Source organism: Dipodomys merriami, unplaced genomic scaffold, assembly GCF_024711535.1.
Source record: "Dipodomys merriami isolate MVZ:Mamm:240054 unplaced genomic scaffold, mDipMer1.0.p SCAF_166, whole genome shotgun sequence".
Lineage (NCBI taxonomy): Eukaryota > Metazoa > Chordata > Mammalia > Rodentia > Heteromyidae > Dipodomys > Dipodomys merriami.
Window position 1 is genome coordinate 490,859 of NW_027203004.1, and position 16,843 is coordinate 507,701.

At 35.9% G+C, this 16,843-nt stretch overlaps 1 long non-coding RNA gene and 1 pseudogene across 1 annotated transcript in view; both read left to right on the forward strand.

Annotated features, from left to right (window-relative positions):
• LOC138828846 (uncharacterized) overlaps positions 1–16,843 on the forward strand; it is a 50,714-nt gene that overhangs the window by 15,799 nt on the left and 18,072 nt on the right. The window lies entirely within an intron of this gene.
• On the forward strand, positions 1,825–1,924 carry LOC138828860 (U6 spliceosomal RNA; annotated as a pseudogene).

Below are 16,843 nucleotides of genomic sequence, written 5' to 3' on the forward strand. Positions count from 1 at the left end.
CACTAAGTATCTTCTCAATTAATGTTTTTCTAAATTATATTTCACCTCTAAATCAAGTATTCCTAGCCTTGCTAGGCCACTTATGGATCTATCATTACAGAAACTATTTTTTGGCTGCACTGAAATCTTTCATTAATCATTAGGAGAGGGGTATTAAAAATAATCTTGTTCATTTGTAATTTTGTTCACTCATATGGCCTGGTCATCTGTAAATTGAAAGTTTGAATTACAGTACTTTCTCTCAGATTTTGTGATCTCATCTTTCATTTTAATTTGCCTTGCATGTCACAATTGAATTCTGCTAATTCTTGTAAGGAATTGGGGTCCTGAAATATTATAGGAAATGAGAAATTGAACTTCAATTATTTTCTGTTGGCATATTGCATGGGCCTATGTGAAAAGTCTTGCACTTGTTATCTGATGATACAGATAACTGGGAACTGGTATCTTCGGATCCGTTGGTCCTTCAGAAGAATAATAGCTTTTAGACATCATATCAGCAAAATTTGGGTATAATCAGTAAGAATGCTTCAGAAATATGGAGAAAAACACTTTGGGACCAGCGATTTAAAACAATAAACCAGAGCATCAGAGTAAAATCCGTTATAGATTAGCAGAAAACAATACTGTTATTTTACCATGTGAATTCAGAAGATCACGAACACTTAGAACGTATCACAAGTTTATACCGAAGATATTGCATTGATACTTTTTATATTCTAATATATATCCTAAATCTAATTATTTATATTCCATTCTATTTATCAGAATAAATGTCAATATATTTGTCAAATTATCAATTCTAGTAAGATTCACTGTGTGAAATTTAAAATCAGCACATATTTTATATTTATAAATATAAAATATATAAGTATATATAATATAAAAATTGTTTTGCATTGTTGTGTTGTGGTTAGGGAATCAAAGGCAACTCTGTTTTAAAGTATTATTCCATTATCTCTACCTCAGTGTTTGGTAGAGTTAGACTTAAATCTTTACTATTTGTAGATTTACAGCCTAGAGGCAAGAGGAAACACTGTGATTAAAACATTACCAATTTAAGGCCTAATATCGAGGAGAAACATATGGACTTTTCCAGGAGCTATGGAAATATTTGGTGATAGAGCGTCAGTAGTGTAAGTTCCTGCCTGGTTGGATGATAGACAGGCCAGGACAGTAGGTAATCATGCATATGAAATTTTTTTTACCTTCTTGGCTTTAGCTACTTTTGAAATGATAAGTATAATAAACAAATATATTTTGATAAAATACCTTCCATTCTGAACAATTCTTTCTGAACTGTTCATCTCTCTATGATCCCTTGTAACTAAGATTAGTTTTTTTCCAGTAAGATAATCTATGCTGTCAGGGTAAGATATTCTAGTTGGTCTGTTCCTACAAGGAAGAAGGGTAAAGGTTCAGGTAGACATTTGTGCCAGCAAGACCTTATTTGGGAAATTTTAAGCTGCAGAAGTTTAGAAGTAGCTCTCAAGCAAGTCTTACTTTGAATCCATTAGCTCTACAAAGCTAACTCAGTTGATAAATAAGTACTTGAAAAGCCATCACCTTTCGACTTAGCTTTAAAGGCTTCAAAGTATGATCAAATTTAAAATGAAAACGACAAAATAGTCATTGACAAAAAAATTGTAAATATGAGCAATCGACCAAATGATATAAGCATTTCCACTGTACACAGAATTTTAGAGACATAAGATCATTCTCATTTTAAGGAACAATAACAGCTCCTTGTTACAAATAGGCAACTGTGGATATATGCCTGTATAAAGATTGCATCATTAAGTACTTAAATTTAGAGGGTACTACATGCTTCAGCAGCAGGTCTACCCAAATTACAATAATACAGAGATTAACATGGCACTTGCACAAGGATGATATGAAAATTTGTGAAGTATTCCATATTTTTCATTCTTCTGATGCAAGAAATATAAAAACAGTTATTAAAAAGTTGATTACAAAAATACAAGTGTAACAATATATGTAATTCATAGAATTAAATGTTAGTTTGACATCAGTGTATTAAGTCTTCACCTTAGAAAGGCCTTTACATAGCATAACCTTTACAAAACTTGAAATTAGATAACATTGTCATGTTATCCCAAAGAAATAAAATAATATAAGGACCTAGGAAAAAAGGAATCTTAAACTTCTTCTATATGTAATGCAATCTGAAAGGACATATTTATTAATGAAACTATACATTATATAAAAATGTAGAATTCAAAGTATTATATCTAGGAGCGAATGAAATAGATTATGGATATTGTACAAACATAGATATACTTTTTTCCCAAAAGCACCAGGAACATCTTTAGTTTCTATACTATTCATTTCAACAGATAAGTTAAAATTATTTCTGATTAAAAAAATCACAAACTCTGCAGAAATCATTATAGATGTATACAAAAATCTCTTGAATACATTTTGACATCAGAGTCAGGCAATGCACTTGGAAGAATACCATGGAATCCATGAATTTCTAAAGTAAGATATTGCTGTTGCTTTGTATTGTGAAAAAAATTGTAGGGCCACAGAGGATGGACTGGCATTTTTGAAATTTAAGAAACTTAACCAAACCATTACGACTTATGAGAACCATTTGTACAGCCTTCCACAACTTCAAAGAGGTAGTGATACATACTTATCCTTTTGGCAATATTGAATGCAGTTTCTTCCAACCTGTTCTTCAAACCTTGTTTGATATAATGGTTCAACAGAGTATCTTTTCGATTTCTATTCCCAGCAGCAACATGCAAGGTGAACAAGAGGCCTTTAGTTTGGGGATTGGTATCTGCCACTCTGGTATTATTCCACATATAAGCACTGTGCAGGGGTGTCAGCCATTCAGAATTATTGCATGAATATCTGCCTTGAGCTACCAACTCATGGACAATGTCTAAATGTCCACCGTAGGCTTCCATATGAAGAGGGGTATACTCATCCTCATCCCTAGTATTCATCTGGGTGGCCTTTTTGGAAAGTAGTCTTCACACCACAGTAAGCAGATTAATTTCGGCATCCCAAAGAAGAAATTTGCTTGGATCCTACTACATTTTTTTTCTTGAAATTGATACCATTCCTCACTTTTTCATCTTGTTCCTTGTCTGAACATGAGGACCTTTGGTGTCTTCATGTGCAGCTTATTCTAGGAATGAGAAAATAGGAAACAATGCCTTCTTTGTAAATGATTTGGGAAGTATCATGTTATAGTGTAAGAGAACTCACTATTCAAGATATGGGCTTTAAGAGCTCTCTAGTAGCTTTCTAATGTTGGTATCCAACATTAGAAAAAATGTATAATGCAATAGTAAAATAGAAGTCCTTTGTATGACTACCTAAATTCTTGTTTTTTTAAAGACACTTGTTTTCATCTAAAAATAGTCCTGTCTATTGCCTTCAAGTGATTTTGATGATTGAAGATGCTTAATGAGAAGTCAAAATGCATTAGTAGTCCTTTACTATCAATTAAATTTCACTTTTTCTTCTTGGAAAATATAATGATCAAAGCAATAGTTCAGAATCAGCAAGCAATAGTTCAGAATCATGCTTCAAGTGCAAGTGAATCACCAGTAATTAATCCTTGATTCCATTTTCCACAAAGTTTTGTCACAGATACAATCTGCCTGCCTTCTGTAGCTGCTTTCCTAGCCGAGACCTATTCCTTCATCGTACAGGAAAAGTGTGATTCAACTGATTTCAGTCAGATCTGTTAGTAGAATTATCAAGTATTTAGATTCTTTTTTAAAATTAGTTGTGGGCCTGAACTCTGGGCCTGGGTACTGTCCTTTAGCTCTTCAAATCAAGGCAAGCGCTCTACAACTTGAGCCACAGAACCACTTCTGGATTTTTCTGTTTATGTGGTGCTGTTCTGGGAAATGGCAGAGCAGAAAGTGAAATGATGCAACTAAAAATATAAAAGCAAAATAAATTAGGATAATTATGGAGCAAGCATATTGTCTATGAGAACCATTAAAGAGAAAGAGGAAAACAGATACAGATGTGAAATGACTTAGCTAGCCACAAAATCCATGCTTCTAATCAATTTACAGAGCAAACAATTTTTTTATTTTTTAAAAGAGATGGAAATAGAATTTATGTACTTACTTGAAATTAGTAAATATATTTTTAGTCACCTACGTAAAGAGACATAGCTTTGACCAACTTACAGACAAGAATCTTAATCCTTGGGCTGGGAAGTTGGCTCAGTGGTAGAGTGCTTGTCTTGCAGCTTACTACAGTGTGGAGAGTACTTTCCAAAAGGGCCACTTACATGAATACTAGGGATGAGGATGAGTATACCCCTCTTCATCGCGAAGCCTAGAGTGGACACCTAGACATTGCCCATGAGTTGGTATCTCAAGGCAGATATTCATGCAATAACTGTGAATGGCTGGACACCGCTGCACAGTGCTTATATGTGGAACATATTGCAACAGCACACACACACACACACACACACACACACACACACACACACACACGCATATACACACACAACATCAGATTTCTTCTTAAGTATTTTTTGTATATGGTCTAAAGAAGAAATTTACATTACTAACTTGAATTTCTGACAGGACAATATCATCACTGTACATCTTGCTTCTATGCTCTCAGTTTTAAATTACTATCTAAGTATGTGCATTACATATGTACAGGAAAAATTAAGAGCCACACGGGTGGCTCAGGTCTTTAATCCTACCTAATCAGAAAGACGAAATCTGATGACTGTGCTTTGAAACCAGACAAAAAAGTCCATTAGATTCTGGTTTGAAAGTAACCAGCAAAAGCTAGAAATGGAGCTGTAGTATAAGCAGTAAAATGCTAGCATTGAGAAAACAAAAACAAAAACATAACAAATTCTGGGACAGAGCCAGGCCTTGAGTTCAAGCTCCAGTATTGACACCAAACTAATGAATGATGAATGAATGAATGAACTAAAAAGAAATTAAGTGGTCACATGTGGACAGGTAAAATGTAACAACCGTGGTGATTGGATTATGTATTATTTTGTAATAAGTCAAATTATCATTTTTCCTAATCACTAATATTTTAATTGAACTTTTATGTACAATAAACCCTGAATTTGGCATTCATGTATATGTGTGTGTACATGTGCGCACATGTGTGTGTGTGTGTATGTGTGTGTGTGCAGTTGCAATGTTGCTTGCCAATGTGGACAGTGAGGCTGAAAAGAGCTATGTTGCAATATTGTTATTTATCAGTGTTCCGTCCTGTCATTTCAGTGGAACCACCCTTCTGTACATTTTATTTGTAAAATAATAACATCATCATAATCAAAGCATTTACACATTAATTTAGATAAAAGAGATCACTTTCAGCTCTTAGTATATGCTAGGAAAGAAGATACACATATAATTAGGTAGTAAGTTATTGCTGTAAGATGACTGTCAGTACAAAATATGTATTTGACCTCTTAAATTGGATATACTTTTAAGATATACTCATAGAGTAATTTTGACCAACTTGACCAAACAGGTATTATTCTCCAGTTATTCCTGTGAAACTCAAGGTGGATAAACTCTTTCCGGATTTCTGTTGAAAATAACTTTCTTTGTAAGATTGAATCTATTCACACTAAGATAATAAACCCCGTATTTTTTAGGTTTGAATATCCCATCATATTTACTGAAAATCAGTATTGTGGATATGTTTGTTAGATATACATTGCAAAAACAAAAAAAAAGCATGTGTCACCTCCAGATTGTGGATGCATTTGAAGTTGTATTATACATACAAAGGTTTCTTTATTAATAGTACTTTTGTGGGAGTAACTATCACAACTTTAACACATAAGGCTTTTTGAATATCCTTTCCAATATAAATAACATCCCAGAGCGAGTCTTGCAATTTCTGAAAACCCTTTGAATATTTTACTGTTATTTCGGTTCATTGACTATACAGCTAAAGACATTTCAAAATAAACGTTGTTAAAATCTGAAAATGTAAGTGGGTATATAGGCTTTTTATGCATCATTTTATGAAAAGCCAGTTTTTTACGAAAATAAAAGATATAGAATAAAAGAATGGAAGTGAATTGGGTGAGCTAATTATTAGTATAACTTTATTTTCTATTAGCAAAGTCCTTTGAATGTATATGATGAAGTTAAATTATGTCCTTCGTGACACTATGCTTCAGTTATTTTTAGAATCTTTGTAGTTATAAGAGTGAATTTGTAGTATAAATAAATGTCTTTGAAAATGATTAGGATTAATCTTGTGTTTTGTTTCCTACTCCCAAGAAAATGAATTATTTTCAAGTGTTAACAGTTTACAATTGAATCTTCAGTATCATAAGAAATTTTGAACAAATATAGTAGTATTGTTTTCTTTTTTTCGGGGGTGGGGGAGTCTGGTAGTGGGGCCTGAACTCTGGGCCTGGGCGCTGTCCCTCAGCTCTTCAGTTTAAGGCTAGTGGTCTTCCACTTGAGCCACAGCACCACTTGTGGGTTTTTTCTTTTTGCTTATGTGGTGCTGAGGAATCGAACCCAGGGCTTCATGCATGCAAGGCAAGCTCTCTACCAATGAGCCACCTTCCCAGCACTTAATGTCTTTTTAAACCAATTGTATTCACAAGTTGGAGAGGCTTTAATTCATGCTTTTTTAAACCAATTGTATTCACAAGTTGGAGAGGCTTTAATTCATGCTTAGGCCTTCTTGTCTATGATTTTTTATCCTCTCATTCCTAACATTAATAATAGGTCAGACTGCATTTTTGGGTACATTAAAGGTAAATTATTTATATGGGGTCAAAGGTGATTTTTATATCAGTGTTGCTTTAATAGCATTTTAAAGTAGTACCTTTGTCTCAAAATGTTGGGTATAAAAAGCAATCAAAATACTTCTAATGGTAAACAATTTAGTTGAGCTACAATTTGGAAATGATTGGTCCATAAGATCTGCAGTCTGTTTCCATCAGGAATTGGGGAGGTCATTCTTTCAGTAAGACAGTGTTAAACAGAGTTAGGCTCCCCAGGCAGTGCAGTGTTGAGTGAAGGGATAGAATATGATTTCTGCTATTTTGACCTAGAAATCAAGAATGTTATACTTTAGTAGTTCCTTTCACCAGGGAGGTATGCATTGATTCTGAACTTCGAGTTTTCATATTACAGTTCCCTATTTTCTAACAACGATAAACTGAAATATTATGAGTGTACACAATAATTCTGGGAATTTTTCCTAGAATTTTAGTCATAAAATAGAATGAGGTTAATTGATACAGTCGGGGATGGACCTCAGGCTAACACTTACCATGTGTGCAATCTTGTACTAGTAATTACAAATCTGAAGACTTCAATATCATCATCTGAGAATTAAAAATGTAAGTAGGTCCACTTTATGAAATTATTCTGAGAATTAAATTAGATACAATAGGTAAAGTACTTGGAAAAATAATCAATTAGCATTTAGCACATTCTACCTGGTATTTTATCATGTGGTGAATTCTAACATTTTTACTGTGATTTTTATTATGTCTCTTTCTGATGTGCAATGTCATGTATTGATATTCATTGCATTGATCATTTTTCTGTCACTATGAGGAAAATACCTGCAAAGAAAATTTCTGAGGAGGAAACTATTTTATTGACTCATGGTTTAAGAGAACACAGTTTAAGATCAGATGTCTCCATTGTTTTTAATTATATTTTTATTATCTTAACTAGTTGTACAGGGGAATTTCCATTCAATAAATCATGATTTAAGTGTAATGGATCTTTATATAACTTTTCCCTACACTTTTTTTTTCTTTTTTATTATTTTTTTTTGTGAACATACTGTACAGAGGAGTTACAATTACATGGGCAAGATAATGAGTACATTTTTATCAAGCATTGCAGCCTCCTCCTTTGTTTACCCTTCACATCCGTTCCCAGCCTCCCCCCGCCCCCTCATCCAATACTCCCCCCGACCAAAGTTGATTGAAATTAAGAGCAATTATCCATTTTGATAAAGTAGAGATGGTTTTCCCAAACTGATTCTCACAATTCATCTTCCATTCAACAAGTAGTAACGTGTAACAATTCCCTTTGTTTTGCTCCTTATTAAAATTGTTTCCATTTTATTTTTTTATTCTAATTTTTTAATTTAATTTAATTTTATTTGTGAACATACTGTACAGAGGAGTTACAATTACATGGGCAGGATAATGCGTACATTTCTTACCAAGCATTGCAGACTCCTCCTTTGTTTACCCTTCACATCCCTTCCCAGCCTCCCCCCTCCCCCCATCCCAATACTTCTCCTTCCCCCCCTCCCCCCCCACCGACGTTGGAAAGCTCGTTTTGGACATGACAACTTGTACTTCTCATTGTTGCAAGAGGTCCACCTGTATCCTTAAACTACTGGTTTTTCCCCATCTCCTCCACCAGTTATACTGACATCAAAAATAGTGAAAGCAGGGGTTATATTGGGGGGAGGGTCATACAAAGCAACAAAGAGATAATCTTATAAATGCGTTAGAAACACATGCATGAAAGAAAAAAACATTAAAATACACAACTAAGGGTTCGTTTTCCTGACATCACATTATCTGACCTTTTCCGCTTGACTCATACATATACTAGATATTACAAATAAGGGAAACCATGGGACCTATGTTTCTTTGGGCCTGGATTACTTCACTTAATATAATTTTTTCCAAGTTTTTCCATTTCCTAACAAATGGGGCAATGTCATTCTTTCTGATGGAGGCATAGAATTCCATTGTGTATATATACCACATTTTCTTGATCCATTCATCTATTGAGGGGCATCTGGGTTGGTTCAATATCTTAGCTATGGTAAATAATGCTGCAATAAACATTGTTGTGCTGGTAGCTTTAGTGTTACCTCAGGACCAATGGAATAGAATTGAAAACCCAGAAATGAACCTAAAGACCTATAGCCATCTAATCTTCGATAAGGGAGCTAAAACAATAGAATGGAAGAAAGACAACCTCTTCAGTAAATGGTGCTGGCAAAATTGGTTAACTACATGTAGAAAACTAAAGCTAGATCCTTATATATCACCCTGCACCAGAATCAACTCAAAATGGATCAAAGACCTTGAAGTCAAAGCAGACACTCTGAAAACATTACAGGATGGAATAGGAGAAACCCTAGGTCTCCTTGGCTCAGGCCGAAATTTTCTGAATAGAGACCCGGAAACACAACAAATCAAAGAAAGGTTGGACAAATGTAATTGCATGAAGTTGCAGAGCTTCTGCAGGGCAAATGACATAGCTAGCAAGATCAATAGAAAGCCCACGGATTGGGAGAAGTTCTTTACTAGCCATACAATGGACAAGGGTCTCATATCTAAAATATACTTGGAACTCAAAAAATTAAACCCCCAACAACAAATCCTCAAAGAAACAACTGCCCAATAAATAAGTTGGCGAAAGACTTAAAGAGAAACTTCTCTGAAGAAGAAAGAAGGATGGCCAATAGACACATGATGAAATGGTCAACATCCCTAGCCATAAAAGAAATGCAAATCAAAACAACATTGAGATATCACCTCACTCCAGTTAAAACGGCAAAAATCAAGAACTCTAACAACACCAGATGCTGGAGGAAATGTGGACAGAAAGTTACTTTACTTCATTATTGGTGGGAATGTAAACTTGTTCAACCACTTTGGAAAGCAGTATGGAGATTCCTCAAAAGACTTCACATAGAACTCCCCTATGACCCAGCAATCCCACTTTTGGGCATTTACCCAAATGTTTACAAACAAGACCACACTAAAGCTTCCATTTTATTTTATAATGAAGGATGATTTCATAAATCTACTGTAGATTCAAATATATGTCAATATATTTGTAACTGTATGCATTGATCTATACATACACATATATTACACAGGTTACAGTGATAATTTATAACTTCTGTAACTATACAATTTACTGAATTATTAAAAACGTCCACAGCTCATGCCTGGAATCCTGGTTACTCAGGAGGATAAGATCTGACGATCATGGTTTGAAGCCATCCTGGGCAGGAAAGTCCATGAGCCTCTTATCTCCAAACAACCAACAGAAAATCAGAATTGGAACTGTGGCTCAAAGTATTAGAGTAGTAACCTTGAGAGAAAAAGCTCAAGAGCATCACCCAGGCTCTTAGTTCAAGAACTACAATCTACCCAAAAAAATCTAATTTACACCTCTGTAAGTAGAGTATTTCCATCACCCAAGTGTACATCCATGCTCATTTGCAAGATAACTCGGTTTTGTCTCAAGTACCACTAAATATTATCACTAAAGTAGCATTGGAACGTGGGTTCATTCTATCTCTCTAATGGATTTTTCTCCACTCAAATACTCAAGTATTACAATTGTTCTAATTATTTAAATCATAGCTTTTTTTACCCCTAATACTAGAGTTTGATTGAGTGTTTTGTGCCCCTTAAATGGATGTTCTTACCACTTTGTCATGCCCCCAGCCCTAAGTTATCCTGATTATTTTTCAGCTAGAAACTAGCTTCCTACTTGTGTATGAACTTGGTCTCAGTGCACTTGATGTTATTCTTCCTGGAATTTAGAATAACAGGTGCATGGCATTGTGTACAGAACTTTCTGTTCAGTCTGGGCTTTAGCCACTATCCTCCCAACAGTGCACTTCCATGTAGTCACGAATTTCATAAGCTTGTCATAGCTGATTTTTTTTAAAATCTTTCATTTCCTACAGGTTCTTGAGTACTGAATTAATTTTTGTTGTCTTGGGTTGTTTTGTTTCATTTGAATCTATGTGTTGAGTTGTTCCTCACTTTTCCTTTTGTTTCTTTCCCTCAAGTTCTTACTTAAAGTGCTAAGAAACCAATTCTTCTTTTTCAAGATAGTCAGGGTGAACATTATTTATTCCAAAGCAATTTCAGTATCTATGAATGGTATACACATGCTAAGCGCAGACTTTGGCATACACAGAGAGATCATGAAATATATGAAGAAAATAAAACTACAGATGAATGCCAGGAGGAGAATAAGCTATTATTAATTGTTTGACAGAGGTTTCTCTTCTAGTGAAAGAAATATATTGCTTGAAGCAGGATTTCAAAAAAATCATATTGCTAGGAGGAACCTAAACAATCATCTAATACTATAGACTTGAGAGTGATGAGTTGACTTCCTGAATAATTTACTTTTGGGACAAATAAAAGCAGGCTTCCAAAAAGAGAGTAGATTTTAGAGAAATATGAGGAATTTTATGTAAATAGGTCCTTAGCTGATTTTGTTAATTTGTGAACTCATACAGGGAAATAAAGTACAGCAAGGTATAATAAAATAAATAACTTCACATTGAAATATTCATTTGTGTTTGTATATGTGTGCATGCATGTACGAGTACGCACACGAACATGTGCATATGCTCATGCATGCATTCATCATTCTTGAGGCTTGATAGTCCCTGGGAACTATTCCTCACCTTCTGTGCCCAAGGATATTGGTCTAATACTTCAGCCACTGCTACAATCCTGTTGTGTTTTTTTTTTTTAGATAATCGCTTCATTTTCATGATTGAATAGTGGTCTTCAGATCTCAGACTCCCGAGTAGCTAGCTAAGCTTATTCAGCCTCTGAGTAGCTAGTTAAAATTTTACCTATCCTCTGCGCTTCACTGCTCTTTTATTCTTTTCCTGAGGTATTCACAAGCCTAAGTCATATATGTATATATATATATATATATATATATATATATATATATATATATATATGTCTACTTGCTTTAAAAATATTCTTACTGCTTGGCACCAGGGTATCGCATGTTTACTCTTAACTACTTAGGAGGCTTGAGGACAGAACCCAGGCCAAAATTTAGTGGACTTATTTCTCAATCTATAGCTGGGTGAATTGGATCATTTCCACCATCCTGCACTATCTCGAAACTAAGATTGGAAGGACTGAGGATGCAGGCCAGGCAAGGTAGCAAGCTAGAAAATTTGATGTGCAACTCTGATGCCATTGATGATGGGAAGGCTAAAAGGACAGATCAGGTGCAAGTTCTTGTGGAAAGAGAACCACTATCCTAAAATTAACCACAGATATGATGCCGGCCTGCAAGAAAAATATACCCCAAGTTGAAATCGCCACATTTTCCACAACCAAAATAAGTATATACATTAACATCCAAAACCTTAATAAATCTGTTCTTTGTTCTAATATCAGCTTTGTCTGATTATCATATGAGGTGACAGAATAATTTCTTCATTAAACTTATGATAATTTAAAAAGACCTAGAAAATTCTTTCTCACTTATTAAGTACAAATGAATGGCAAATTGCCTCATTTCTTACATATTTTACTACCACTATAAATTTGTCATATGATTATTATTAATAGTAATATATTCTGATTTATTACTTTACTTTGTAACAGTTTTTAAACTTTTTGCTTTTCTGCTGAATTTGAAGCATTTAAATAGTATCATCAAAGTATATTCCTTGGATATTTAGGGGAGTTTTTTACAATGTTTTTAACCAATGGCTTCTAAGAATTTTTAATTGGTATATTATTTGGTTTATTTTTAATTTCAAATTAATTTTATTGTAATGATAATGTACACAGGGGTTACAGTTACATAAATGAGGTAATGAGTACATTTCTTCGGGAAGGAACATTGTTATATATTCCAACGATATTTTTGTACACTCAAAATAAGAACTATTGATGCTTTTGCTGTTGCCATTGTTCAATGGGTACTTTTGCTTTTTTCGTTCAAGCATTTTTTATTATAAAATTGATATACAGAGCATTTACACTTAATTAAGTCAACTAAAGAGTATACTTCATTTTCTTTTCTTTTTTTTTTTTTGGGGGGGGTGGTCCGGTTGTGGGGCCTGAAGTCTGGGCCTGAGCCCTGTCCCTCAGCTCTTCAGCTCAAGGCTAGTGCTTGAGCCACTTGAGCCACAGCACCACTTCCGGCTTTTTTCTTTTTGCTTTTGTGGTGCTGAGGAATCGAACCCAGGGCCTCATGCTTGCAAGGCAAGTGCTCTACAACTGAGCTACCTTCCCAGCCCCTACCTCATTTTATTTTCTAAATTTCAAATTTTGAGCTTAAATGTTTCTTTTTGTTTCTTTAGAGTAATTCTTTTTTCAAAGTTTAGGATCAGTAAATTTAATTTTGCATGATTTTTACACATGTAAATTATTCAGACACATATATTTTGCTTTTATAATATTTAATATGTGGCTATTTAAAAATTAATTTCTTAATTTTATATGGTTTGTGAATCTAAATACATTTATTTTCTTTTAGTATAAAAATATTTGTCCAGGTAACAAATACTTACAGTATTTTCATGAAGCACATACTTTACTAAGAAAGGCTTCATTACTTGGTCACTTTTTGGAAGTACTTTTACTTGAATTAAAAAAAAAAAACTTTCAGCTCGGCATGGTGATTTGTGACATCCATTTTCTAGCTATGGTGGGAAGTGTAAATAGAGTTTGTAATTCGGGAGAGACTGGGAAACTATGAGACCTTAGTATAAAACTATTCAGAGTGAAATGATTATGGATATAGCCATCCTTAGCGTTATATACAGCACCTCGCTATCATATTCTAAATCTTGAGTTAAAACACCAGTAATATCAATCATTTGTTAAAATAAAAGAACACATGTTTCAAAATGTTTATTATTTAAAACTTATTTGCAAAAGTTCTCATGTCTTCTATTAATTTTCAATTTACTTAATCTATTAAAATCCAAGTATATTGTGACTATTTTCTTTCTACTAAACTTTTAAATACTACGAGCAATATTATTATTTCACATATTAACATACTTTTACTGTTTGTGATAATTTCTTCCGTTTAAAAGGACCCGCAAGGATGACGTGACAACAGGTTCTTCTTTCAGGCGGTTTATTCAGGACCTTGTTTACAGCTTCTTCTCTCCTGCTTCTCTCCTGCCCGCTTCTTCCTGCTTCTTCCTGCTTCTTCTTCCCATCTGCCCCCGCGCTCTGGTTATAAGCCTCCTGGATGGCCAATCCTGAAACGCCACGTGGCATATACTAATAGGGCTGCAAACACAGAAGCAAACTAGGAGCCAAGTCATAGCCATATAAGGAGTTGTTTTTAACAGAGAGCACTCGTCACCGGGAAGACGGAAGGCGGGAGCCTGCGCCATCTTAGGTCTGAGCCGCGCCACGCGGCCCCACCATTTTAGCTACAATGTTGCTTTTGCAGCCGTCTTTGGTCGCGGCTCCCGCAGCTCTCCAAAGCTCCCCCTTTTTTTGTTTTATTAAGCAACATGTGAGAGTAGAGGTTGGGCCTCTGTCTAAAACATTAATGAGAGGACCTTGCACTGTTCTTCGCCTGAGGTGCGCGCCTTCCCCAGTGATGACCAGGCCTGTCCGATGCCTTTTTTGCAGAGGTGGGATCTTGGGCATCAACCCACTTGCAACCCAACATGCTCTTCTTGGGCTCACACCAGGGAGTGATTCCCAAGTGCAGTGTGTTTGCCTCGCACCCTGTGCTATTTTTTTAATGTGGCAAGCCACGCATAGGGGGACTGTCCGGCCTCAATGGCAGTGAAGGCCTGGACCACCGTAGCCATATTTCTGCACTGCGAGCTCCTAATCCGGTATATGCACCACAGGCACAACAAGATCACCAATGCCAGGATACCAATACGGGAGCCCATTCCCGCCCACTCCTTCAAATGATCCACAGCTGTCAAACTCTCCAGTCCAATTATCTAAAAGATAAGGGCATCGGTCTTGGGAACACAGACAGGATACTCCATCTCGGCACTTGTCTTACAGGCTGTCCTTTTGAGGGCGATCAGAAGAATCATCACCACCCCTTGCATCTTGTGCTTCTTCTCCTTGGACCCTCCTAACAAGTCATTCAGGTACCCTGTTGGACCCTCCTAACAAGTCGTTCAGGATCCTGTTGGTCCTGTGGAAAAACACAAACAGAACCTCGTGCCCATGTTAGCACGGATCAGGCCCACGCCAGAGCCCTGTCAAAATATCTTCCCATTTTACCATTCCTTTTGTTAGACCTGGAGACTTGTTATGCCTGTCCGCCACAGACAGGCCTTGAGCATCCAAATTTAAAAAATTAATAGTGAATAAAGCAAGAGAAAGCCTTTCCTTAGGGTTACGGCCATGGCCAATTCCCCCTTTTTATTTTTGTAAAGTCTCCTTTAGCGTGCGATGTGCACGTTCTACGATGCCTTGGCCTTGAGGGTTATAGAGCAACCCATGAAGAAGTTGAACATCCATTGCTTTGCAAAAGGAGAAAAATTGATTTCCTGCATATGCAGGACCATTATGAGTTTTGAGCTGTTTTGTTTTGCCCCAAGCCGCCCACGCCTCTAGGCAGTGGGTAATAACCTGATGTGCCTTTTATCCAGTCATATGGGAGGCATATATAATGCCAGGGCATGTGTCTACAGAAACGTGCATGAATTTCTGGCGTCCAAATTCAGGTACATGGGTAACATCCATTTGCCATATTTTAAGAGGCAAAAGGCCTCGAGGATTAACACCAACACTAGGTAAGTGGTGATAAATTACACAATGAGGGAAATCTAAATCTATTTGTCGGGCATCCGCACGGGAAAGTCGAAATTGTTTTTGTAAAGCTTTTGAGTTAACATGAAAGTTATTATGAAAAGTTTTTGCTCTATCCAAATTTGAACTAAAAAAAATCCAATCTTGACGGGTATAACAATCAACAATATCATTGCCTTCATTTAAAGGGCCAGGCAGACCAGTATGGGCGCGAATATGTAAGCGATAGAAATGGTGTTGTCGTTGCCAAAGCAATCGTTGTAAGCGACAAAACAAATATCCAACAGAAGAGGCCTGTTTCATTGGCCCTGCAGCCTCCAAGACTCTTAAAGCATTTATAACATAAGCAGAGTCTGAAATTAAATTAAAAGGAAAAGGACAGGTTTGAAACACTTTTACAACAATTTGTAGTTCCACTAATTGTGGAGCACCGGCTTGAAACTGGTGGCGGACTGGGTCATGGCCTTCCACCATGTACACGCCGCATCCCATTTTAGAGCCATCGGTAAAAATATTGCAAGCTCTAGCAAGGGGATTTAAGGAGGTAACTTTAGGAAAAACTACGGGATGTTCTTTTAGAAAATTTAACAGGGGATGTTTTGGAAAATGGTTATCTATCTGTCCTTTAAAACTACATTGTAAGACTGCCCAATCATCTACAGTAGCACATAATGTTTGTACTTGATGATTAGTATATGGAACAATAATGAAGCATGGAGCATTGCCAAAATGTTGGATTCACTGCTGAACCCCCGATAACGCCAGAGTGGCTACCGCGGCAGGGTAATACTCAATGGATTTTGCCGGAGAAACTTTTGGATAAATCCAAAGCACTGGGCCATCTTGCCATAAAAGCCCTGAAGGTTGAACACATGTAGGGAGAATACACAAAGTAATTGGCTCACCTTCCTTAACTCTTTTTAAACATGCCTTTTGTAACTCATGCTCTACCTTTCGTAGTGAATCACGTGCCTCATCCGTAAGCTGTCTTGGAGAATCTAATGCAGAGTCTCCTTGTAGCATGTTATATAAGGGCTTAAGTTCATAATTTGGCAGCTTTAAATAACATCAGATCCAATTAATGTCTCCTTCCTCAATTCTACCTTTTGGGGTACAATATGAGATTTATGTATGGTAGCCCCTAAATATTCAACAACAGAGTGTTGTTGTACTTTCTCAGGGGCAATAAACAAGCTTTTAGCATTTAATAGCTTGGTAAGTTCCTCATAAGCTTTATGTAGTAATTGCTCTGATTTAGAGGCCAACAAAATATCATCCATATAATGAATGCAGCGCACCTTGGGATAT